Source organism: Galeopterus variegatus, unplaced genomic scaffold (genome assembly GCF_000696425.1).
Source record: "Galeopterus variegatus unplaced genomic scaffold, G_variegatus-3.0.2 Scaffold2592, whole genome shotgun sequence".
Classification (NCBI taxonomy): domain Eukaryota; kingdom Metazoa; phylum Chordata; class Mammalia; order Dermoptera; family Cynocephalidae; genus Galeopterus; species Galeopterus variegatus.
In genome coordinates this window covers 30,741-55,142 of record NW_007728703.1, presented here as the reverse complement: position 1 = coordinate 55,142, position 24,402 = coordinate 30,741, and the positions used below count along the sequence as shown (strand labels likewise).

Here is a 24,402-nt window from a genome sequence, read left to right as displayed (position 1 = left end):
ATCCGTTGCCGGACAAGGAAAAAAAAAAAAAAAAAAAAAAAAAAAAAAAAAAAAAAGATAATTTCGGTTCATTCATATCTCTAATGTTGTTCCAGAGTTGTCCTTCGTAATTACCAGCCCCAGTCCCTTGGATTTATTTACACTTACAGGATGGCTGCTTTTGACACAGCTGAGACAATCATTTAATGCTAAGAACAGAACTGCCAAGCAAATCTTTGTTCTCCCAATGTAAAACTTTTTTAAAAATCAGTATCTTTGATGACAATATAAAATCTTTTGGGGAATGCTATTAAACAAACTTTTAGTTTGTCCCCTAGAATTGGAGTAAAGGAAAAAATCCTGTACCACAAATAAGATTGCAAAGCTGTTAGAAATACATAATTATACATATAATCTGCACATGCATTAATAAGAAATTAAATAAAAACATCCACTCTCCATATTTTTAAAAATCTCACCAAGAATGTACAAAAAAACCTGTATCTTGGTCTTTTTTGTTAGTATACCAAAATGGACGTTCATATTCAACTTAAAAGATCAACTATTTTCCACTTCCTTTGCCTTAATTCACCTTCTGTAGTTAACTGGCCTTCTAACTGCCAAGTGACCTTTTTCACCTGACCTCACCTTCACCTCTGTCTCTATCCCATGATTTCTTCTAGTCAATATATCCTAGTCTTAAATTTTTGTCTTCTGTGAGAATCTGATTATATTTGGCCCAACTTTTTCTTTATCAATTTCACCTACAAGTAAGTAGAGTCAAAATCCTCAAAAATCCACACCTCAAAACTTCCCTTTCAGAATGTTTTCACAATTAATGAAAAACAAGATCTTAATCTATGCCAGAGCTTGCATAAAATCTCCCAGCACATGATAAAAATTATTTTCCTTTGTCAGATATTGCAATTCAAAGATAAAACTAACTAGTCTCAAGTTAGCATGTTTTTCTTCTGTTATTCTAGCAAGTGGAAGACAAAACTTTAAAACTGCAAAATCACTTTCCCTAAAGTATACTTACTGTACAGGGATTTACATGCAATTAATTAATTGCATTCATTTATTTTCTTAATATTTACATAAAGATATCTGGGAAAAAAGAATATAATAAAAGCTGCAAGCGATATCCCATGATTTCTTCTAGTCAATATATCCTAGTCTTAAATTTTTGTCTTCTGTGAGAATCTGATTATATTTGGCCCAACTTTTTCTTTATCAATTTCACCTACAAGTAAGTAGAGTCAAAATCCTCAAAAATCCACACCTCAAAACTTCCCTTTCAGAATGTTTTCACAATTAATGAAAAACAAGATCTTAATCTATGCCAGAGCTTGCATAAAATCTCCCAGCACATGATAAAAATTATTTTCCTTTGTCAGATATTGCAATTCAAAGATAAAACTAACTAGTCTCAAGTTAGCATGTTTTTCTTCTGTTATTCTAGCAAGTGGAAGACAAAACTTTAAAACTGCAAAATCACTTTCCCTAAAGTATACTTACTGTACAGGGATTTACATGCAATTAATTAATTGCATTCATTTATTTTCTTAATATTTACATAAAGATATCTGGGAAAAAAGAATATAATAAAAGCTGCAACTGCAAAAGTGGTCAGAAACTGCAGCTCAACATGATAGGTATTATTATTGTTTTTACTGCTCTCAATGTTTTTGTACACTTAGTAAATTTGACAATTGCTATTTATAGCTCTTGCAGATAAACACCTATTATCAATGGTCGCTTATTTCATTGCTCTGTTTTGTTTCATATAAGGTACCATAGGTTGTGATTTGGCAAAACAAGCACAAGGACAGTGCACATGTAGTGTGAATCATGCCCACAGTCCCCAAGTTAAAGAGGGTCATTCGATAAGTATTAAACAACATGTCTACTAATCTATAAACATGGGGGGAAAATAAAAGCATAAACGCCAGTGGCAATTTTCCCTTTTATTCCTGTGGAATTGTTAGATTCCTGTCCATTTATGCTCTTTTAAAGAGGCCAGGACTTTTAATAGAGTAACTCACTCAAGGTCATTTGTCAGTTCACCAGAAACACGTGCTCCATGCAACCACTGGGTAGACACAGCCACAGTCTCTCTCCAGCTGCTCCTGCAAATGCCTTGAATATGTTAAGTGGGGGAAGAGGGCATTTTACCCCCCTCCCCAGTTTTCTAGAACATAATTCTACTGTGAAAATACTACTTATCAATGAAATGAATATGTGCATTAAAATTGCCATTTGATAGACTTAAAGATGGAACCCGAAAGCCTGGAAGTATAAATGCCTGAAGAAGCATTTTCCCATTTTCCTATATGAAGTATCAAAATTAATGAGTAAATATTTCTTTACTGTCTTCTATCTACAGGGCAAGGAGATTATGCTGTAATCTCAGTGGTTTTCGATCAGAAGCAATTTTAACTCCCAGGGGACATTTGACAATGGCAGGAGACATTTTTCTTATCACAACTGGGAGGTGGGGGGTGTGCTTCTGGCATTTAGTGGGTAGAGACCAGGGTGCTGGAGAAGTAATAAAATAGTGTGGGTTCAGTTGTAAAAGAGAAACACCGTTTTCCTTCATCTGAGGACAAAGAGAAATGTCTCTGCGTCCTCTTGACACTGCGTCAAAAATATCCCTACCAGGACAAATATTTTAAGACTATGTCTTATAAAGTTTGTCAATGCAAATTAAAGATCTAACACTAAACGGTAACTAGATAAAAGCAATTTAGCAGAGTGGGGTAAGAGTAAAAATAAGATTGTCCAACAGTGTAGATCTGACTAAAGGATAAAATTAAAAACATGTAGAGAAGGACTTAATGGAGAAAAAGGATCCCTTCCTGTCACTATTGACGACAAAGCCACCTCTACGATGTGTGAGGCCCAGGCAAATAGCTGTTGTGTGGTCCCTGTCCATATAAACAGAATTAAAACAAATTTCATAACACAACAAGCAAAATGAAATAATTTCCTTGGAAAATTGCCAAAAATGAAACAATTATTGGAATAATTTCTAAACAGTACTAACAGTTGTTAGGTTAACATATGGAAAAGTGAAATGCAGGAGGAAATGCAAGTGAAAGACACTACATTTGCAGAAAAAGTAACACTGGCAGCCAGCTCTCTCTAGGGCATAAAGTATTCCTTAGTAACATCAGAATTTGGGAGATGTAATACAGTAATCGATTTCCAATCTGTTCACTTTAATCTCTTGGAATAAATTCCTGGGAAACATGGCTGGTCATCTTTCTAAAATGTATTTTTAAAAAGTTAACTTTAATACATTTTTATGGCACTATTCCAGATAAGTCTGGAAGGCATTTAAATTACTCTTCGCATTCTCTCATCAAAAAAAAAATATTTAACCCACCAAAGAACTGACCTGTCACTGAATCAGACCATTAGTAGGCAAAAGATTAGGTTAATCAACTTCAGTAGCTATGATTAGCAAATCTATTCTCTTGAATACCCAGGTAGCAAAAAAGTGAAATACGATGACTTCCCATCAAAGTTCATCCTTGAGACTTAAAACAGTGCTACAAAAACTCACTGATATAGGTAGCTGCTTTCTATTTTAGAATGTTTACATTTTAAAGCCGCCAGTACTTGACAATTAAAAACACTGCCAAAGATCATTTTTAAAGATAGTAATAATCTAGTGTATTTAATAACTTTAAAACCAGAATATTCAGCTATCTTGTACATACAATATTTCAAATTATTTAGAAACATACAAACCAGAATTTCATTATCTAAAGAAAGACTTCAATCATTTGAAGACTAGATAGATAACACAAAAAGTTGTTTCTTCAGTAAGTAATCTTAAGTTTAGTGGATAAAGCCTGGCTGGTAGTAAGACAGCAATAATATACTAAAGAACTCGCTAGTCTTCCACTACTGATAAATAAAGGTCTCCTGGTTCCTAGTATATGAAAATGTTAGGAAGTTTATAAATTCACAAATTCAACTCATCTTTCCCACAAGGACTCTGAACTAAGCGATAAGTAAATTACTGGCTATCTGGAATACTGTCCTAGCACTTTTAAGCTTTCCAAAGGACAGCAATTTTTTATCGCCTCTCGAACTTCCCACTGGAAAACTTTTCTTCAAGAATTTAAAGAAAAAAATTAAAAAAAAAAACTAATTGCCTTCTGAGAATTTCATCCCTTGACTTCATTTGGTATTACTGGGAATGCTGCCAGATACAAGAATTCTGGATGCTGCTGGAAGTTTATTTATCATTTAGCATCTTTCCTATATTTGGATGATCTTCTATTTGAGAGTATATGCTTTAAAAAGAAAAAGAAATATCGCCAGGAAGCAGTGAGAGAGCTGACAAATTATGTCAGACAATTACCAAGAATAAAGTAAAATAAGTCAACTTGAATGAAATTCTTTCTGAGTCAAAAGAGTCATATACAATTATGTGCTGAATTTACTTGAAGCCAGAGAGGTATTTTTGTATATGACAAGTATTTGATATGAAATTTTGGAGGATGAAGACAAATTTGAGAAAATTCCTTATTTATTAAGCTCCTAGGGGGAAAGCCAGGAGAAGTTTAACTCTATCCTGGTAATAACTAAGGCTGACTTTAGACAAAACTACATGCTTCTTGAAGGCCAATTTTTTTATTTTTGATTCTGCAAAGGCTAAAAAAGCACCTGATGTATATTCATGGTTTTTAAATCAAAGTAAAATATGTTAAAATTTGTCTTGCAGGTTAGCAAACTCGTACCTGACATAGATTTCTGCTTTCTGCATGGCATTTCTTGATGCTCAGACACCAAGCCATTCCCCTTTCTTAGACATCTAAAACAACATTCATTCCATGTATTTTCTTCCATTCACAGTTTTCCACTATTAATCCCCAACTTTACTCACCCTGTCTCTACTAGGAAAATTGAAGTCATTAGGTTCACAGCATTATTATTTTTTTTTTTTCATTTTGTAATATCTGTCCCTGTTTCTTCTGTCTTGTCCTGGTAGATATTTCTACTTTCTTTCCAAGGCTTCTTTATTGTGTTTTTTGGTGGATTTAACCAGTAGTTCATTTGAAAATACTCAACGGCCAGTTTTTCTCAAAGAGTGTAAATGGTGGGGGTGGGGTAGGAGTTCTGGGTTGGTTGTATGTAAGGAAAACACATGCACAGGTGCCAAAAGGACCACTTTGGAAAAAAAAAAATGCATTCCCTTCCCTGAATTGCACATTTTTTCAGTCCTTAATCAGCTCACTTTTGAGACTTTTCAGTGTTTTCTTTTCCACACTGATTCTTTTTGTCTGCCAGTAATTATTAAGACACACATGTCACCTTAACATAAAAAGAAATTTGGGAGCTGGCTAGTTAGCTCAGTTGGTTAGAGCACCACCTTGTAACACCAAGGTCAAGGGTTCAGAGGCCTGTACTGGCCAGCCACCAAAAACAAACAAAAAAATTAAAATAAAAAAATCAATTTAACTCACTTCTGCTGCCACCTTTCTACAATCCTACCTCTCTTTTAAAACAAAGCTCCTCCAAGACACCTTTCTACAATCTTACACTATTCTCTTGTTAATCCCTGTATATTCTGCTTTCTCAAAGTTCACTAAGGTCCTCCTAATTACTAAGCCCGATGGAATTTTCTGTTTTTTTTTTTTTTTTTTAATATTATTTTCTTGAACCTCTCTCTATGGTTGCAGCCCTCTCCTTGATGTATAACTCAAAAGAACACTACTTTGATTCTGAATCATTTCTCCTCCAACTGGTCTCTAGAGAGAACACACGCATGCATTAACTCTCTCCCCAGCTTCCTCCCAGCCCTTACAGTGACTATTCCCCCCAAGATTCAGCCTTTATTCCATTTTTCCCTTTTAATATTCTTCTTCCGGGAGTCTATCTATTGGTATAATTCTGTTATCACATGTATAATTAGCATGTCCAAATTGACATCTTCTGCTCTCATCTGGCAACAGAACGCCAGAATGGTTCCTCCACAATTTATCTGAAACTCCCTTTTGGAATTGTCCTCTTCACCTCTCACTTCACTTTGCTATTGGTCACTGCTGATGGCACTAATTCTTCTAGGACTCCATTTCAAACTCTTCACCCTCTCTGTTTCCTCCTCCCATCTAATCAATAATGTACGGCATTCTCTAGATCGTGCCCTCACTGTAGTTTCTGCAACAGTCCCCATCCAATAAGTGTCTACAAAGAAGTTATAAAAAATTTCACACATATCCACACATGCCCCGCACTCTTCACAGTTCAAACTTTTTCTCAAGTGTTTCTACCTACCTTTCCCTCTCCTTGCACTTTTGAAAGCTTACCCTCCTTTAAGGCTAAACTCATATATCACCACTTCTAAAAAGTATTTCCTAGTTCTACCTGGGAGAAAAAAATTCACTCTCCCACCTGAATCCCATCACACTTTGTTTATATATTTAATATCACATCTGCCAGACGGCCTTACATGTCAACTATATATATAAGTATTGCTCTATTTCGAACCATAATTGTCAGCTCTTGGAAAGTGGTGGCCTTGTCATTCAGTTTTTCTTCAAAGTTAGACCTACTGTAGTGCTATACACATAGTAAGTGCTTAAAAATCCATCCCAAATTAAGCTAAGCTGAGAGGGGATTTAGGCAAGACCTTAAAGTATTAGTAAAATATTAAGAGATCTGCATTCAAATGCAGCCTATCTGAAATTCCCTTTGAAAGCCTGAAAGGCTTTAGATATATTATCCAAGAAAATGGTAGCCTAAGAAGGGTTCAATGATCTAAAACATAGGTACAACATCTTTCTTTTTATTTTTTCTTCCAGTGGGGAATTGGAATTAGATAAGAGGTTATTACTTAATGCCTAATTTATCTACCTGGAATTTCCAAAGAATAACATTTTTGTTGTAGTTATTATTGCTTTTATTTTTTGGTATGTATGTTTTTGCTTTTTACTTTGACAATTTTTAACTGAGTTGAGAAATCAAAGTAGGACAAAGGTACATTTAGAATAGTTATTCTGCTAGTTGAAAATCTAAAGACCTTAATGCTTATAATAGAAATCATGCAAGCATGTTCTAATGTTTTTGTTTTTCAGAACCACTTCAGGCTTTCAAATATAATCAAACTTTATTTATGAAAATATTTTATATGTGTATGTAGAATTCTGAAGTTTTCTAGCTATGTGCAATATCTGAAATTTTTAAAATTTTCATTCTGTATTTTTTTTATATTTAACACAAACAATATTGTACCTTTATGAGATTTTTTTTTTTCAATTTATACTGACAGAGTGACCAATCTAAACATGAAGTTAAATCATATCAAAGTAGGCTATATAGGGAGTAAATACTATAAATACTTTAAACAATAATTTTTTTATATATATGTAACACTACATTACCTTAAAGGCACATGTCCTCAACAAATTACTTGGCTGTTCTGAAAACAAAAATGTCTTTGGTGGCAATAATCAAACTATGCACTCTATTACTTGTGCTCACCTTTAGTTTTTTATTGGTTTAGAATCACAAAGAATTTACTCTATGTTAATTTTATCACTTCATTACCATCCTTGTAGCAAATTGTCATTTAAAATAATCCAGATGTATACAAAGGGAGAGCTGCCAGAGAACACCGAGAAGGAGGGGTGAGAGTGAGGAAAAGAAAGCAAAGCACAAGTTCTTTTGGATAATCCTAGTTTAACTGGATTGGTTTATATTATTTACTAATCAAACTGATAATGGACAAAAATTAAATCACAGCTATTAAAATCTCAACTAAAACAATTGATTGACTTAGTTTTATTTTCCCAGTGACCTAAATTAAATACAGTTATTCATACAAACTTAACGACAACACAGGTACACATCAGCTTTGCAAAACACTTGGGAGAAGTTCATGCTTCACGATAAACGTTCACCTACAGTCTTGCAGATCCAACTCTCTTTTGATCATAGTTTTTAGTGGCAAATACAAAATGTGAGCAGCAGAAGTAAAAATATCCACCCACTTAATTTTTATTTTGCCTGTTTACAGTCAGGTAAACATAGGCTGCTCTGAGACAAATTATTTCTGTATTTCTTCACAAAATACCCTAGGAGAAGATATAATTTTCTTAGTGTAAAACTCAGTCTTTATTCTGTCAGGCAAAGTAATTATGGAAGCAAAACAAATCCACATTGTCTAATTAGGTCATTAAAAAGAATAAATGCGTCATGGAAGCTTTTTTCCTTGCCTAAGACATAAAGTAAGACAATGAAAACAGTCTGGTAATATAGAAAAGGTTAGAATTTGTTTCTTTTCAAAAATAATAGGTCCTTTCATCTTTCTATTTCCCTTAGATGAAGACAGTTAATTTAGAGACAAAATCTTGTAATTAGTTCAGAGTTTACTCTGATTATATTACAAAATATTTAATCCAAAACAGAAAGATAGAGGAAAAAAAGAAAATACATGAAAAAATTATCAAAGGAAATGAATAAAATCAAGAGACTGAGGTTGCTGATCACGATACATTCTGCAGAGACAAGATGAATATAAAATCTATAGTTATATAAACGCGGCCAATGTCCAGAATGCTCTTAGGAGGAATATATTAGCATCTGCCTACAGGATTTGAAATCCAGACTTTAATTACAGCCAATTTAAATAAAAACAAATGGTATGATTATTTTGCCTCTTCCTCTCTCTACTTCTTACTATCTCTTGAATTTTAAAAAATTCATGGCTTAAAGAGTTAAGAAACAAAAAGGAAAAAAGGAAAGTAAACTTACCTGTGATCCTCTTTGCCCGCGTTTGTGATCCCATTCTGAATGCCCCATGAGCTATAAAGACAATACAATAATTTCAGTAAGTTAAATGATCATTCTACATGGCAAATATCTCTACTCTTTCTTTTAAAGAATAATTAGATTTTGAAATATTTGTTCTAATATTAATGTATTAAATAGCCACCATGAATAAATTAACATACCTAAAGCAATAAACTTTTGGTTTGATAGCTAATATTTCAACTTCTAGTTGCCTTAAAGGTATTTTAATATCACCCTGTGGCAAAAAGAATCTGCTAATGTACAGCTTTACTGCTCTTAGTCAGAAACATCCAGGTAGATGTTAAATCATTTAAAACTTTATTTGCATACCACTAAGATTTCAGTTTATTAGGAAAACAATGCTGAGTAACCCAAGAGTGTAGTTTAATTTACTGTCATGAATGATAAAAACCAGAAGGCTAAAATATTTCAATAATTTTTAACTCTGTTTCACTAATATCACAAAAACATGAGAGTTCTAAAGAATAAAATTAATTGTGAAATATGCCCCCAAAGTCACAAAATGTAGATTTTTTTTATAATAACAGAGGCTATAAAATATTATTGTGATTCCCCTAGCTGTAATAGCCTTGAGCTACTTTGCTTACAAGGCAGGACATTTATTTATTGAAAATAATATTTAACAGGAAGAATATTAAGGAAATACAAGATATCAACTGAGAGGAATGAAACCTCAGTTCATCTGTCCAGTACATTCAGTACTCATGAGTACCAAGTGAGGAATTACTTACAACTAATAAGCTAGCACACTTACAAGATGGACTATAAATATATTTATATGCACTATTAGCTTTTATATATAACAGCAATGACTCCTCAGTAAGTTTAATAACAGCTAAACTGTTTATGATAGCAATAATAAAAAATAATATGGCTCTGAACATTATCAAGAAATGTTTGATAACCATGAACAGAAAATGTTAAAACCTTACTGGTGGACGTACAATGCTATTGGTTAAGAAAATAGAATTCTATGAAATAATTAAGTGCTTAGCTCTACTCAAACAAATTTACAGGTTTAATTTGATTCTAATCATAAGTTAATAGCATTTAAAAAACAAGAACATAAAATTTCATCTAAGACAATAAACACATAAGAACCACTTATGTCAGATGAGTAAGTCTACATATGTAAGGTACAGCATGAGGGCTACAGTTAATAATGACATACACTAGAAATCTGCTAAGAAAGTAGATTTTAGATACTCATCACAAAAAGGTAACTAAGTGAGATGATGGATATGTTAATTTCTTTGAATGTAGTAATAACTTCACCATATACATACGTATATCAAAACATCATGTCAGGGGGCTGGCCAGTTAACTCATTTGATTAGAGCATGGTTTTGTAAACACCAAAGTCACAGGTTGAATCCCCATACCCACCAGCCACCAAAAAACAACAGAAAATACACATCATATTGAATAGCTCAAATACACACACACACACACACACACACACACGAACCAGTTAGAAAATGTTACAAGGGATGAAAATATCTTTCAGGTTATTAAAAGATATTATAAAACTTAACCCACATTATGAGATAATGGTTTAACACTCAAAATATAAATGAATGAGTTATTGTGGACAGCTTAAAATAAACACAAGTATACATATGTAGCAACAAAATATGAATGAGATCAAAAATCAATGAGTATTTGATGAATTATTTGACAAATGAAAAAGAGAAATTGACTTTTTGGAAATATAATTAGAGCTCAACCTTATAGCAAACACTTACATTAATTCTAGATTTAAAAGATTTAAATTAAAAATAAAGAAACTGTAAATATAAAATAGAATAAAATCCAGTTAACATTTAACCTACCTTGGAAAAATTAAAAGATTTAAAGACATTGAAATCGTTTTAAAGATTTTGTAAAAGTCACAGAAGAGGATCAATTGGTTTGGCTATGTAAAATTTCAGAATATCTGTACAAATGTCAATTGGTAAAATATGTGCAGTAAATGGTAGGTAAAGCATAATGTCTTCAGTACATTAAGAAGTGTTATTACAAATTTGAAAGAAACACAACCCTAGGAGGAAGGATAAAAACAATTCACAGAATAAATATCAAGTCAATAGACTTATGCAGAAAATTAAACTTGATTAGAATTGAAAAAAACTCAGTATAAATAATAAGATACTACTGTTGCCTATTAAATTAATAAATTAATAATGTTGAATATTGGTGAGAACTTAGGGAGATAAGTATGCATATTCTAGTACATAGCAAATATATTTATATTTGTGTATATATACATATAAATTTACACATATATATTACAAACATAATTTATGTATGTCCAGTATTCTTAAAAATTCATATCCTTTGAACCAGTAAATCAAAATGTAAAAGTCCAGTAATTACAATTAATTACTGTATTAATTGTAATCACTATTATCCAATAAAAGGGAAACTATTTAATAAATTATAATGTAGAAAAGAATACTATACAGCAATTAAAGTTTGAGTTTAAAGTTCTTTATAAAATATTACAACAGAAATACTCATGGTATAGTGAGTGAAAAATATAACTAAGTTTTTTTTTTTTTTTTCCCCTTTTTGTCTTTTTCGTGTCCGGCAATGGATCGCAACCTTCAGTGTCGCGCCCGTACCGGACCGGGACCGGCAACGGGATCGCAACCCTCGGTGTTGCTCCCACACCTCGCTCAGACAGTGAGCGGGAACCGGTCTGTATGTGGGATCCGAACCCTCAGCGGGAGCGCCACCACACTCTCAAGCAGCGCACTGTAGCAGTGCGCCACCGGGCCGGCCCTATAACAAAGTATTTTAAACTAATCATTTTTAATGAGACATAATCAATCATTACAATCCTTGGAATTATTGCAATAATTTAACTGTAGTTTGGAGATCACACACTTTTGGATAAATTAGCCCAGAAAATCATTATGTAAAATTGTATGCTTACATAGTTGATATTTTAATGTTTTAATATTTTTTAATTTCTGAATTTATTGGCATTATATATTCTAGAAAATATTCAATAACACTAATTTAAAGTTGATTATAAGGTTTGCAAACAGTAATCAACTAATGAAATAAATAGTATGACTTAGAAACATAAACATTAACATTTAATTATTTGTCCAGTAGACTATCAAAAACAATTCTTAACACATTTCAGTCATCTGCCTTATTGAGGAGTTGGGAATACCTTACATTAATAATAGGAAAACTAGATGCTTGCTTCTGAAAACTTTAAAGAGAGAAACTTCAGTAGTAGGCTGCTCATGAAATGATTTATCAAAATCTTCTGAAAAGAACACTGTAAAAGACTGACTATTATGACTGCTATCCTCCCTACTAAGTTTAAACTAAAAGGAGCTGGAAAACTTGGTAAATTATACTATGCATGGGTGTCACAGTAAAAAGAAGTGAATAAATCTCATATACGTAAATTCTAATCCACAAAAATTGAGTTGAGAGAGAATATTTGATGATGACATCAGGTGACAAAAGTAACATTTTTCCAGGACCAGAACTAAAACAAGAAAAGCACAGAATTCACTGTCCTCTGCCAATTAACTACCTTAAACATGATTTTTAGTTGAAGAACAAAAACATTCAAAATATACACTTATTTGGGTCATTACTTACTACAGAGGAGAATATCAATTTGATAATTTGCAAATCAGAGCTTACAAAATAAAACTCCAAAAATCACTGTCTATATCTGACTTTTTCTTTTGAAATAAAATACACTGGCAAATTTTACTGCTTTATGCGTCAGAGAGAGTTATTTCCTAGTATTATACAACTAACCAATGAGAGATATAGAGGAAAGAAATTATATTCTATTCTTATGTTTATATTACATAGTAATAGCATTATTATATTTGAAAGGTATGAGAGGAGCAAAAATGTGGTAATATATTCAAATATATACTATTGCTACTTTTTTCAAAATAATAAAAAAATTACAGAAATCTACATGCTATGTGAAATATACTCAAAAAGGAACTAACTCTGCATATGATAAATGAGATAGAGATGTTCTCTAGTCAATAAGAAGAGCATCAAAGAAAATTAACAGGATACTTTCCACTTTGGGCTTACGGAAATCATTCAAAGGATTTACCATTAAGATTCTATTTTAATTAAAATAATCTGAGCCAAAATTTGGCATTTATTATTTCAGTTCTAAGTGTATGAAGTTATAGTATTCTCTGTCATTTTTTTCAAATGCAAAGAAAGAGATGGTGGTGGGGGGGTGGGTAGGATAGAGAATCTATCGGGGCTCTCCTGCTCTCCATGGTTACAGCATCCTGGGCACTAGCTGGGCATGGGGTGGGGAGTCATGAAGTCACTGAGGGTATCCTTCATATTAGCACATGATAGCATATGGATTTTTATACTATTTGCACATAAAATTTGTACATAAGAACACTGTGTATTCAGATCATAGTCCAAAAAACTAAAATAAGCAGAATGTTTTAGTATCCTTTTTAGAAAACTATCCATAGTATGACAAACTGCCCTTTTAAAAAATTACACACTATTTACACTAAAATGAAGCATTTGTTGCTGGTTAAGTATTCCTGTTAAAACAGAACCATAGGGCTAAATATTTTACAAAGTACACAGACACCTCCCTATCCCTAATCTCTTGGCTAGTAACTACAAATGAAAAATATTGGTCAATAATAATGGTAAAAAAGATAGCTCACACGGTGAAGACAATGAATTTCAGAATCAATTGCAAATGGTGATATTCTATCATTGAGAAAGCTGAAACATTCAGTCAAACAGATAGGACTAGTATTAAATTGCAGACGACCAATATAGTCATTAAACATTATCATGGGATTAGATAAAAGATATTAATGGGACACAGACAATGAGGAACAGAAGTAGAAACTATGGAATTTTTTCTTTTTGCAATTTAATTCATCTGCACTAAGCTTTCAGGATAAATAGCAGCACGATACCTAAACAATTCTGAGAAAAGAATCAGAAAGTTTATTAACATGATATAATATTCTTTTTGAAGAGGATTATATCATATTAATAAAGAAGAGGAATGCTTATAATTTTAAGACTACTTATATAAATTTTCAAGAAATATACAACAGAGAGAGGGAGAGAGTCTGAAAAACGAATAAAAATATAGGAGATTCAAATATATTCTAGTTGATAAGAGTACATGACTATTTATTTCAGGATGAAAAAATGTTTGACTCTCACCATCTAGAAAAAATACCCTCTTGGCTATTTAACCATGATTACTCCTCTGGGTAATGACATTTTAATAAGCATCTTACCAGAAGGTCTGGGGATATATACGTCACTAAGGTTATGCCTACACATGACAAACAAAATCTTTCCATCTGATGAAGGAATTCTCTTAAAAAAAAAAAAAAAAAAAAAAAGGAAAGAGTATCTTTTCTTTCTCAGACCCCATTAACCAAGAAAGGCAAAATGAAGACCCTTAAATGTATTCCTAGCAACAAAGTATACTTCCTTGAAAAATACGAACTGTTATATAAAGCATTTTTAAAAATATGAACTTCTTTGACACGCCATCATTTTCATCCTTATGGAATAAATTCTTCTCTTTTATTTTTAATAATAAATGCCTACATCACAGCCTTCAGCTAACAGTATGTGAAACAATACTTAGTTCCAAGGAAAACAAAACTACTGCCAGACACAGAATTTAAAAAGTTCACAGGAGAAGTAAAAAAGAAAACAGCATGGAAACAAAAAGATTCTACCCAAGCAGAGATATTTTTAATAATAGCATGAGAAATGAAGATAGTTGGAAGTATTTTTCTGTAGGTAAAGTATTTCCCATTAATGTTTACATATTTTTCCCTGTGCTATTTTCTCCTACTGTTGGTTTATATCAAAATTAATGCCTTTTTTAGGGACTTCTTGTAGGGAAAAAACATCAAACTGTTACTGAAGGGATGAAAGCTACAGGAGAACCATGACTAGATGGGGAAAAAAATTACTTTTTGCACGTACTTGAAAGAGGTGAGAGGTTTTAGATAAGAAAAAAGGTAATGATGTACAATCACCCCTGTGACCTTGGCATCACTCCCAAGAAAACCATTCTTTTTCACTTGTTGAAAATTACTAAAACATATTTTTAAAACATGAAAATAATAATATACATATGTGAATGCAAAAGTTATCCACAAACAACTTTCTAATCCATCGTTTATTTATTAAACAATATTTGTTGTATGCCTGTTATGTGCAAGGCACTGTTCTAGGCACAATTTACACATCAGTGAGCAAACAAGATGCATCTCTGTTCTCATGGTTCTTACATTCCAGGTAAGGAAGATGAAGATCAACACACACACACATACCAGGTGACGATAAGCTATAAAGAAGCTTAGATCACGGTAAAAGCATGGACAATGAGTAGGTAATGGCAGGCAGGGACTAGGAGCAGCGCTAAGTTTATACAAGTAAATCAGAGAAGTCTTTTCTGAAAAAGTGACATATTATCAGAGAACTGTATAAAGCGAGACATCCAGACACACGTCTCGGGGAAGAGCATTTCCAGACAGAGGAAACAGAAGATGCAAAACCCTGAGGCAGGAGCAAGAATGGTACAGATAAGGCGCAGCAAGGTGTCCTAAGCTAAAATTTAAAAAGGGGGTGGATCTTTGTGTTCATAGATATAGATTTGGCATTTACTCCCTGTCTTAGCATAAAATTGGTCTAAAAGTTAATCTTTAGCTCCATTAATTAAAAATTACAAGGAACATTCTCTAGGAAATACTAATGTATCAGGAATTCTTCTCCCCTCCAAATTCTCACTTAATTCTATTCAATACAACAAGAATTTACAGAACATGTACCACACTCCAAAGGCAACCTTAGGCTAATCAGTGCAGAGTACAATTATTCTATGGTCCCTTTACATGTAAGTTTTGTTTTTTAAGAGTCATAAAATGCAAAAGAGCAGGGGTTATCTCTTAACTCCACATTTAGTTTAATGTGCATGGAGTTTTCAATTTGATAAGCAAATTAAAGGTTCTTCTTTCACCTTGGCATGTTGCTTTGGATTCTTCTTTCATGTATTCACTTCTTACATTGTCTCTCTCCAGAACTCCACGTGAGAAGATGGGCCTGAACTGCTTGTCCCCTGCCACCCACAGGCACTACCAGAAGGCAGTCCCCAGACTGCGAAGATCTGTGACAGACAATTTAGGACAGCCCAGCCCTTTTGTAGTCCTTTTAAGGGACTTGATCTTATTCCTTGGTGTTGCTTTCCCTTGCCACTTGTCAGTGTGGTGAGAATGTCAAGACTATACTGTGCTCTTCACAAAGGGGACACTGGAAGTCTGGGGCCTTCGGCCAAGGAACTAACAGAATGCCTAGGGTTCCCACACACTGTCACCAAGACCATCAGGGTTCTATACAGGGTTTGGGGGCCTAGAAAGACCTAATACAGGTGGTGCTGAAAAAAATTTACCCTCCTTTTATAATTTATTTTACAAACTGGTAAGACTATCCCATCCCAGCCTCTTCTGGGTAAACCAGATCTGACTAGCAGCCATAGTCTTACAAACACCCTACCTTCACACGTCTACTTTATCACATCTAACCACTCCCAAACCCAGGCATTATCATCAAGTGACATCGATTATTATCAAGTTACGTTGATTTTATTGAGGGTTTCATGGGGAGACAGAGGACATTGTTATATTATACAGAACACAACAAAGAGCTACGAAAAGATCCATTACATATCTCCAAGAACTTCACAAATCTTTCTCTTTTTCTTTTTTTTTTCCCTTTTTTTTTTCTTTCCTCTCCCTCAGCAGCTGTCACCTCTTACCCTTTATTCTTCGGGTGGGACAAGAGAATTAAGTCTTTTTCAGCTTATTGGTCCAAGCATTTCTTGCCTCCAAGACCTTTCTCAGGATTTAAATTTCTTTCTTATCGTCCCCAGGATAATTTAGCTTTCTCCTAAACTCCCCATCTTAAGTATTCAGGTAAAAAAGCAGGAAAAAAAAGATTTCTTTAGAACTGACCTTCTTAAAGCATCGAGAGCCTGAAAATCCATACAGCAGTGAATGATTGCCATTCGTGGATAGTTTTTCCTTTCCCAACTGGTGATAACAACCTAAATTCTATCCACTCGACAAATACTAAATCCCTGATTCTGACTCTTTCCGTTCCAACCTAGCAGCCAGCATAAATTTCATTAACATTGGGGAAGGGAGAAGACTTCAGATAGAGAGAAATTCAGACACTGTAGAACTTGGAATCCCGGACTCACTATTACAAGTTCTATTTCTGAAAATGATAATACTGATGTTCCCATACTCTGGTTTAGAATGTTTCCATAATTCTATTTATGAAACTGTTATCAAAATGACAATCATTGCTTAAACCTGTATGCTGCCACTAATCTTAAAAAACTTTCATTATTTTTCACTTACTACATCTTGCCTATCTTAATTGCATAGAATTTTTGTAACTTTTACTGCTAATTTGCGTTTTGGGTACTATTGATAATAATGCAATTACATCAATTTCAACAGCTTAAATAATTTTTGTGGAATATTTTATGAAGAAATGGCAATAAGGTAAAATAAGCTTGTGAAATTCTGCATAATATAATTCTTCCTTTATTATGCCTAGTATATATTAGCATGTTAAAGTCTGGGGAAGTTGTAAAGTGAAGGAACTTAATTTAAACATTTCTAGAAGTATTTGATCATAGAGCCTTTCTGTTTCAAGAAAGATTAACAGTTTTCCACAGAACACTTTTTTTTTTCCTTTTTGTCTTTTTTTTTCGTGTCCGGCAATGGATCGCAACCCTCAGTGTCGCGCCCGTACCGGACCGGGACCGGCAACGGGATCGCAACCCCCGGCGTTGCGCCCGCACCTCGCTCAGCCAGCGAGCGGGAACCGGTCTCCACATGGGATCCGAACCCTCGGCGGGAGCGCCGCCACACTCCCAAGCAGCGCACTGTAGCAGTGCACCACCGGGCCGGCCCCACAGAACACTTTTGAGAAATATTTTTTATAGTTTTCGGAATGCTTTTATTATACATTTTCTTTCATAATCAAAAAACATAAGAAGTATATGATCCCTATTTGACAGATATGGAAAGGAGTTGACACACTAGCCAGTGGTTAAACAAGGATTAAAATTTAGGACAGCTGATGGCAAATCACACATCTTTTTTCCTCTGCTGTACTTCTTTTCACAATAAATAATTATTGAGTCCAAACTAAGTATGAAGTCCTTGGCACTGGAATATATTACTAAGAAAAAAGAAGACATCAAATTTGATTTGCCTTTATGGAACTCATGGTTGTAGTAAATGTGATGGATTTATTTCTCCAAAATCTATTGTCTACTCTCTATTCTCCATCTCCTTTAAAACTGTGGAATAAGAGGAAAGTTTAATTTCTCTGAAAAGACTTTGTAAATACTATAAATTAATCATACTTTAAAATGTTGGCTATGAAGCTACCCCAAAATAATTTATATACCAGATGTTTAGTTATACCAAATTCTCTATTAGCACATCTCATTGATACAAATTAATCATTTCTGCATTCACCAACTCACTCATTTATTCACGTATTCTTTCAATAAATATTTATTGGGTATATATATCTAGTTCTGTGCTCTATCTATGTAAGCATAACAAATGTTGCAATTTCCAATCCAGAATCACCATAGGATCTTGAAGTACCTTCTGAATCATTAACAAAGTATAGCATAGTGGTTAAGCATACCAGCTCTACAGGCCAGATTGATAGGTTCAAACCCCACCTCTGACATGATGTTCAGTCTTACTAGATACATGGTCTTGTACAAGTTACTTAATGGCTTTGTGCCTCAGCTTCCGTATCTCTAGATTTAGATAACAGCATCTAACTTGTGTGGTTTCTGCAAATATTGAGTCATTATATAAAAAAGGTTTAGTATAGTACCTGGTGCATAGTAAAAACTCATTAAATGTTAGCCATTATTTTTATCACTATTAATAATTATACATTATTTAGATGTTGTTTCATCCTAATTATTTGAGAAAAGCATAATTTAGATAATATATATGGGCTACTTTCTATTAAACTAGAATGGACAAAAACCATTCCTTGACCATGCCAACACACGATTTACAAATTTTGATCAAATTTATAATTAAAACAAAACTGCATGCATCATTACTCAGGTAACAGGTAACACATATGCATAACCATGGAATCTACTGAATCTACTGAATCAGATTCAGATTGATTTTCTGCCTAATTGGAAAATCTAAATTTTAATATTACTGGGTCCCCTTGATGATGAGAGGAATGTGATGGCTTAATCTTCCTGAGGCACAAAGAGTAGCAAAAATCTGAGAGTCCCAAATGACAGATGCTTGAGAAGACCAGCTGCGACAAAAGCTATGATAGAGTCTGTTCAATATAGAAAGTACGTGAAACTTCAGGTGTACTATCTGTTAGTTGGAAACACCATCGGATTTTCAAAACAAAAATTCCAAGCAAATGTCTCTAAAATAACCACAATAAAAAAGTTTGTAAAATTCTGAGGAGACAAAACAAAATGTAGTTTTCTTGTAAAATATTAAACAAAGCATTATGACTTTATTAACTCTATGAACTTTACTTCAGGTGAAACTCAAAACTCTGAGCACAACTGAATGTAATTATAACCCTGTATTTTATAGTTTGTTAAACTACCTCTTGTATGATTTCTGCAAATTTGGGTAATTGAGTAGAAAACGTAAACAAAAATAAAGGCCTAATTTATCATTCTGAGCTGTTCACCTGCTATTTTTAGGCCTGATCATGCTAATATTTCTCAGTTTTCCTATACATTTTGATTCCATTTATACAGTATCTCTCATAAGAGACCTCATTCAAAGCTAATTAATAAAACTCAATTAAACCCACTAGAGCAACTTCATGAGACTAATCTATAAAACTGATCTTTTTTCTTAGGAAAAAATTTGAAAATCCTGGGCAAAAAATGAAATCCACACACAACCTCAGTTGTGGCAAAAGCTTTATCTCAACAAAATTTATGAGGTATTGCACTTAGATAGCTATAATGTTTTCTTCATCAAACACTCTGACATATTGCATTTGGTGTAAATACATATAATTCTTAGACTATAGCGTGAAATTAATAACGTGTTAAAAATGGAAAAATTATTTTGGCCCCTAAATATTTACATTTATATATACATATACACACCCACATATATAGGTAGTATTTCAAAAAGTTCATAGAAAAGCAGAACTAAAACATAATATGAGTCTTTCCATGAACTTTTTGAAGACCTCTCACATATATTAATACTTAGTTTTTAAGCTGTTAAATGCAGGAACAAAATTAAATCAGAGGAAAATTCTCTATTTAAACGACCCTTTTTAGAAATGATCTTAAAAATCAGTAGTGTAATTTTTAAAACAAATCTCAATCATTCATGTGACTTGAAACATTGAACTCATTTTAGGTCTCATAAATGACATAAAATACTAAATTCATTTTATACTATTTCCTCTTAATATGAGTTAGATTTTTCTGAAAATGCTTCCTGCAAAATTTTTGAAGTCTTATTTCATTTAATGTTTAGCCATATTTTTCATTAGTGCCAAAAAAATTCATCAAAAAGACGAAATTCCAACATTTTCCACACTACTTTCCATGCTATTTTCCATGTTGTCCTCCTCAAACAACTTCACTTTGGGGGGTTGTTGAAAAAAGGATAGATTAAGTGGCACAGGCCAATATTTGCCAGCCCTGTTCCGTGTCCCTTGGGTTTCTTCTTTTTCCTCCAAACTTAGTATCGCCAAGATTACTTCAGTTCCACTTTCTACAATTAGTGGATTTTAACAAGACATGTACACTTGTCTGGTGCAGAAAGGATTAGCATATGCTTCTCTGCCTTTTCTTACCTCAACTGCTAGAGCTGAGAGATTTGCTCTTTTTCTTTTCTTTAAGCAACTACCACATACCAGAGCCTTTATTAAAAGCAAAACATAAAAAGAGAAAGAACCTAAAATTGAGTATGGAGAGAAAAAAGTAAATAGTACTTTCTTCTCTATAATAGTACACAAGGAAATAGTAAAATAGCTACTTAAGGATGGATATTAAAAACTATTATTATGGTTTGCACAAGAGGAAGCTTCACGGATGTGTCAACTTACCACTGACCTTGTCAATTTGAATCAAGAATATACAGTTCATGGGATTCTTGGATTATTTGGTTATATACCTAAATTGAAAACTTTCTGGATTATTGTTTTTGGAGAAATGGATCTTAAAGGAAGGATATGATAAAAAACAAAACAAAACTGGTAAGTACATTTTCTTTGCTTCCATGATATGAAGTATTAAATGTTTCACCATAACATATGTTTCATCATAAATTGTACTCCAGAAATTGGGGAGGGGGGTGTGTATGTGTGAAATGTACACACAAAATATTTGTACATCATTGCTATGTCTTAGCCAAAGCTCTTTAATGAAATTGCCACATAAAATTCTTTAGTTTCTCATCCTTTATTAAAGAATTTAAGAATTGTGGAAGTCAAAAATGATCAGAAAGTCACATTTTATAACTGAAAGTTATTGTCAGTTTACAGGAATTCTGGGGTGACTTTCTTGTTAACTTACATTTATTTATTTTTTTGGAAGCTGTCATGATGATATGACTACTCTTATGTTGTTTCTGGCTACAGGATGTGTCCCAAATGTCCAAGATAATATAGTTAGAGGTGGCAAATTAATTCTTTTACAAGCAATAAATTATGCAAACTATAGTCACAACTTTTAAAGGTTACCCAAACTAGACTTCCCCACTTGAATTTACATGTAAAGATTTTCCTCTTTCAAGCTATTGTCACTCTAAATTTTTTTCAAGTTCCGCATATTCAAAGAGTTCATTAGAATCATAAACTAGACCCCTTAGAATAATCCAGTTCATAATGTATTAAACAAAGACAATTTTGACTTTGAAAGAGATGGACGGACAGAGGAGGCTTGGAGAGACTATGCTGTATATTCAATTCATAAGTCACTATTAGAAAATGTTTTAAAGATTGAATCCATTAAATTGGCAGAGATCTTATTTCTAGCTCCTTTCTTTCTTGCTGATTTAACAATTCAGGTCCTGTCATGCAAGTTGCTGTAGATATTACATAGTATATTACTGAGTCTTTACAACATTGCACAGTGGTTAAGGGCGGACTATGGAACTGAATTTCTTGTCACTGAATCCCTGTTTCACTCTTACTAGCTCCATGAATCTGGAGAAGTTACTTCATCATTTCTAGGTTTGGTTTTCTCCTTTGTAAAAAAAGAGATAATATCATCCACTTCCCATAACTTTTATGAAGCTCAGATGAGATAATCCATGTAAGACTGTTCAATGGCTCCTCATTTATTTTATAATTAAATTTGAACTCAGCACTATAACCTACAATGTTTGAATGCTGTTCATTTCTGCCTAGAATGAATTTCTTAGCACTGTTGACTCATTCTCATTCTTCAAGTTTTACTTCAAAAAAAAGTTTTATTTCAAATAACACCTCCTTAAAAGACATTTTTCATGACTGACTAATCACCCATCCTTCCATTCATCCAACACCAACAAATACATATCAAGCACCTAACCTGCAGCAGGTTGGTACTAGGTGCTGGGGTTAGGGAGTAAACGAAAGAGGCCAGTGTTACCTTCATCTTTCCCCGTTTCTCTTTGGCATATGACCATGTCTGTTTCCTGAATTGACTGCAATCTGAAATAATCCTGCCTAATTATTTCCTTACTTGCTTTTGTCTGTTTCCCATTCTAGAAAGTGAGTTTCAGGACAGCAGAAACTTCATTGGCCTTATTTGCTATGTATACTGTGACTGTCACCAGTTAAAAAACTTAGTAAATGCTTATTTAAAGAATGACTGACTGGTTTGCTCAGGAGAAAATTTAATAAAGGAAATCAACCAGTTGGTAGTTTAAATAATGAGGAGTTGATAAAAAAAAAAATTTGACTGTTATGAAAATATTTCTTGGTCTTCAATTTTTATTCTGCCTAGAGTTCTCTTGCTGTAAAAAAGCATCTTGAGAAATATATAGGTTTGTAAAATTATAATAAATAACATGCCTATGTTTTAGTTTTAAAATCTTGTGGCACCTCTTGATGGAAAGGTAGATATTCTGAGGTGCTGCAAGCTCAGGGATGCCAACTAGAGTACAAGAGCAGTAAAGAATCTCTGCCCCTTCGCTCTAACTCAGAATTTTCTGTCACTCCTTGCCTTACGTTACAAAGGCTCTAGCTGTCCATCCCCTATACATCTTATTCTTTCTTATTCAGAGACCCAGTTTTCATAGCAATAGCAATGTGTCTAGCTAAAAAACTACATTTCCCAACCTCAACTCCTTTGCAGACCAGGGGGTCAAGGGACAGAGTCCTGGTCCATGAGATATAAGCAGAGTTCGCTGCATGAAACTTTCAAGAAAATTCTTTAAGAGGGGAAAAACTTGGCTGGTTTGTCTCTCTTGCCTTCCTGCCTTCCCATTCTTCCTGTCTGGAAGAAATACAGGATCCTAAAGATGAAGCAATGATCATCTGACATGAAGTAACCATGAGGGAAAGATAACTGCCTCTGCCCCAACATCCTAAAGCCACGAAAATGTCATCACTGAGTTCTATTTGAGTAGACATACACAATGCAAAAACACACACACACACACACACACACACACACAATCGCATTACTTGTGGAAGAGTAGCAGCAATGGCAGGCAACAAATAAATACTGGAAAAGGCCCTGGAAATGTAAGAGAAACAGGACATTAACTACGCACATTAACTGAGGCTGGATTCACTCCAAAGCAAAAATATAACATTCTACTATAAAATTGATACATAGAGAAATAATTTATGTTATTATTTTGATTCTCACTATGTATATAATACATATATCAAATTCAATCTTGTGAATTAAACAAATATGGTAGAAATAACTAGTGGGTGTCTCAGTCTCCATTGTTATCATATATATGCATCTAGAATTTTTAAAAAAAGGACAAATGATTCAGAGAATAAATTAAAACAATATTTCTGAAGTACATATTGTAGAACCTGGTATTAATAGTTGTTTTAGAAAAATACATAATTAAACCATTTTTTTAAATGCTGGGCTAGACATATTATTTTTAATACAGAACATCACATAGCCTTTAATATTATGACTTCACAGTAAGAAATAAAGCAAATAACATTTCTCAAATACATTCTTCCTTAGAACTGAACTCATTTGTTACAGAATATCTTGTGTACCATAGAGCTCAGTATAGGAAACAATGAAATTAAGAATTTTGTTATTCAAATTTTTATAGCTTTAATTCAAAAACCTAAGAATTTCAGAGAATAATCAAAACAAACCCCACTAGACTAAACATTAAAATGAACATTAACTTTAAAATCTAGCCTTTAGCAAAAACATGGCAGCGGGAAGGGAGTGAGCCGCCCACGCCCCATGCCGGCAAGATCCCAGAGGCCACTAGCAAGAAGAGGAACTGAGAAAGCCTGATGGTGAGTCAGAATCTCTAGTTTCCTTGCGTG

At 33.4% G+C, this 24,402-nt stretch overlaps 1 protein-coding gene across 1 annotated transcript in view; it reads right to left on the bottom strand.

The window, feature by feature from the left end:
* PDE3A (phosphodiesterase 3A, cGMP-inhibited) overlaps positions 1-8,795 on the bottom strand; it is a 121,616-nt gene extending 112,821 nt beyond the window's left edge. The window contains exon 1 of the mRNA XM_008582365.1: positions 8,749-8,795. The gene's annotated coding sequence lies outside the window, so the exon portion shown is untranslated. The remainder of the gene's footprint in view (positions 1-8,748) is intronic.
* Positions 8,796-24,402: the final 15,607 nt, after the last annotated feature.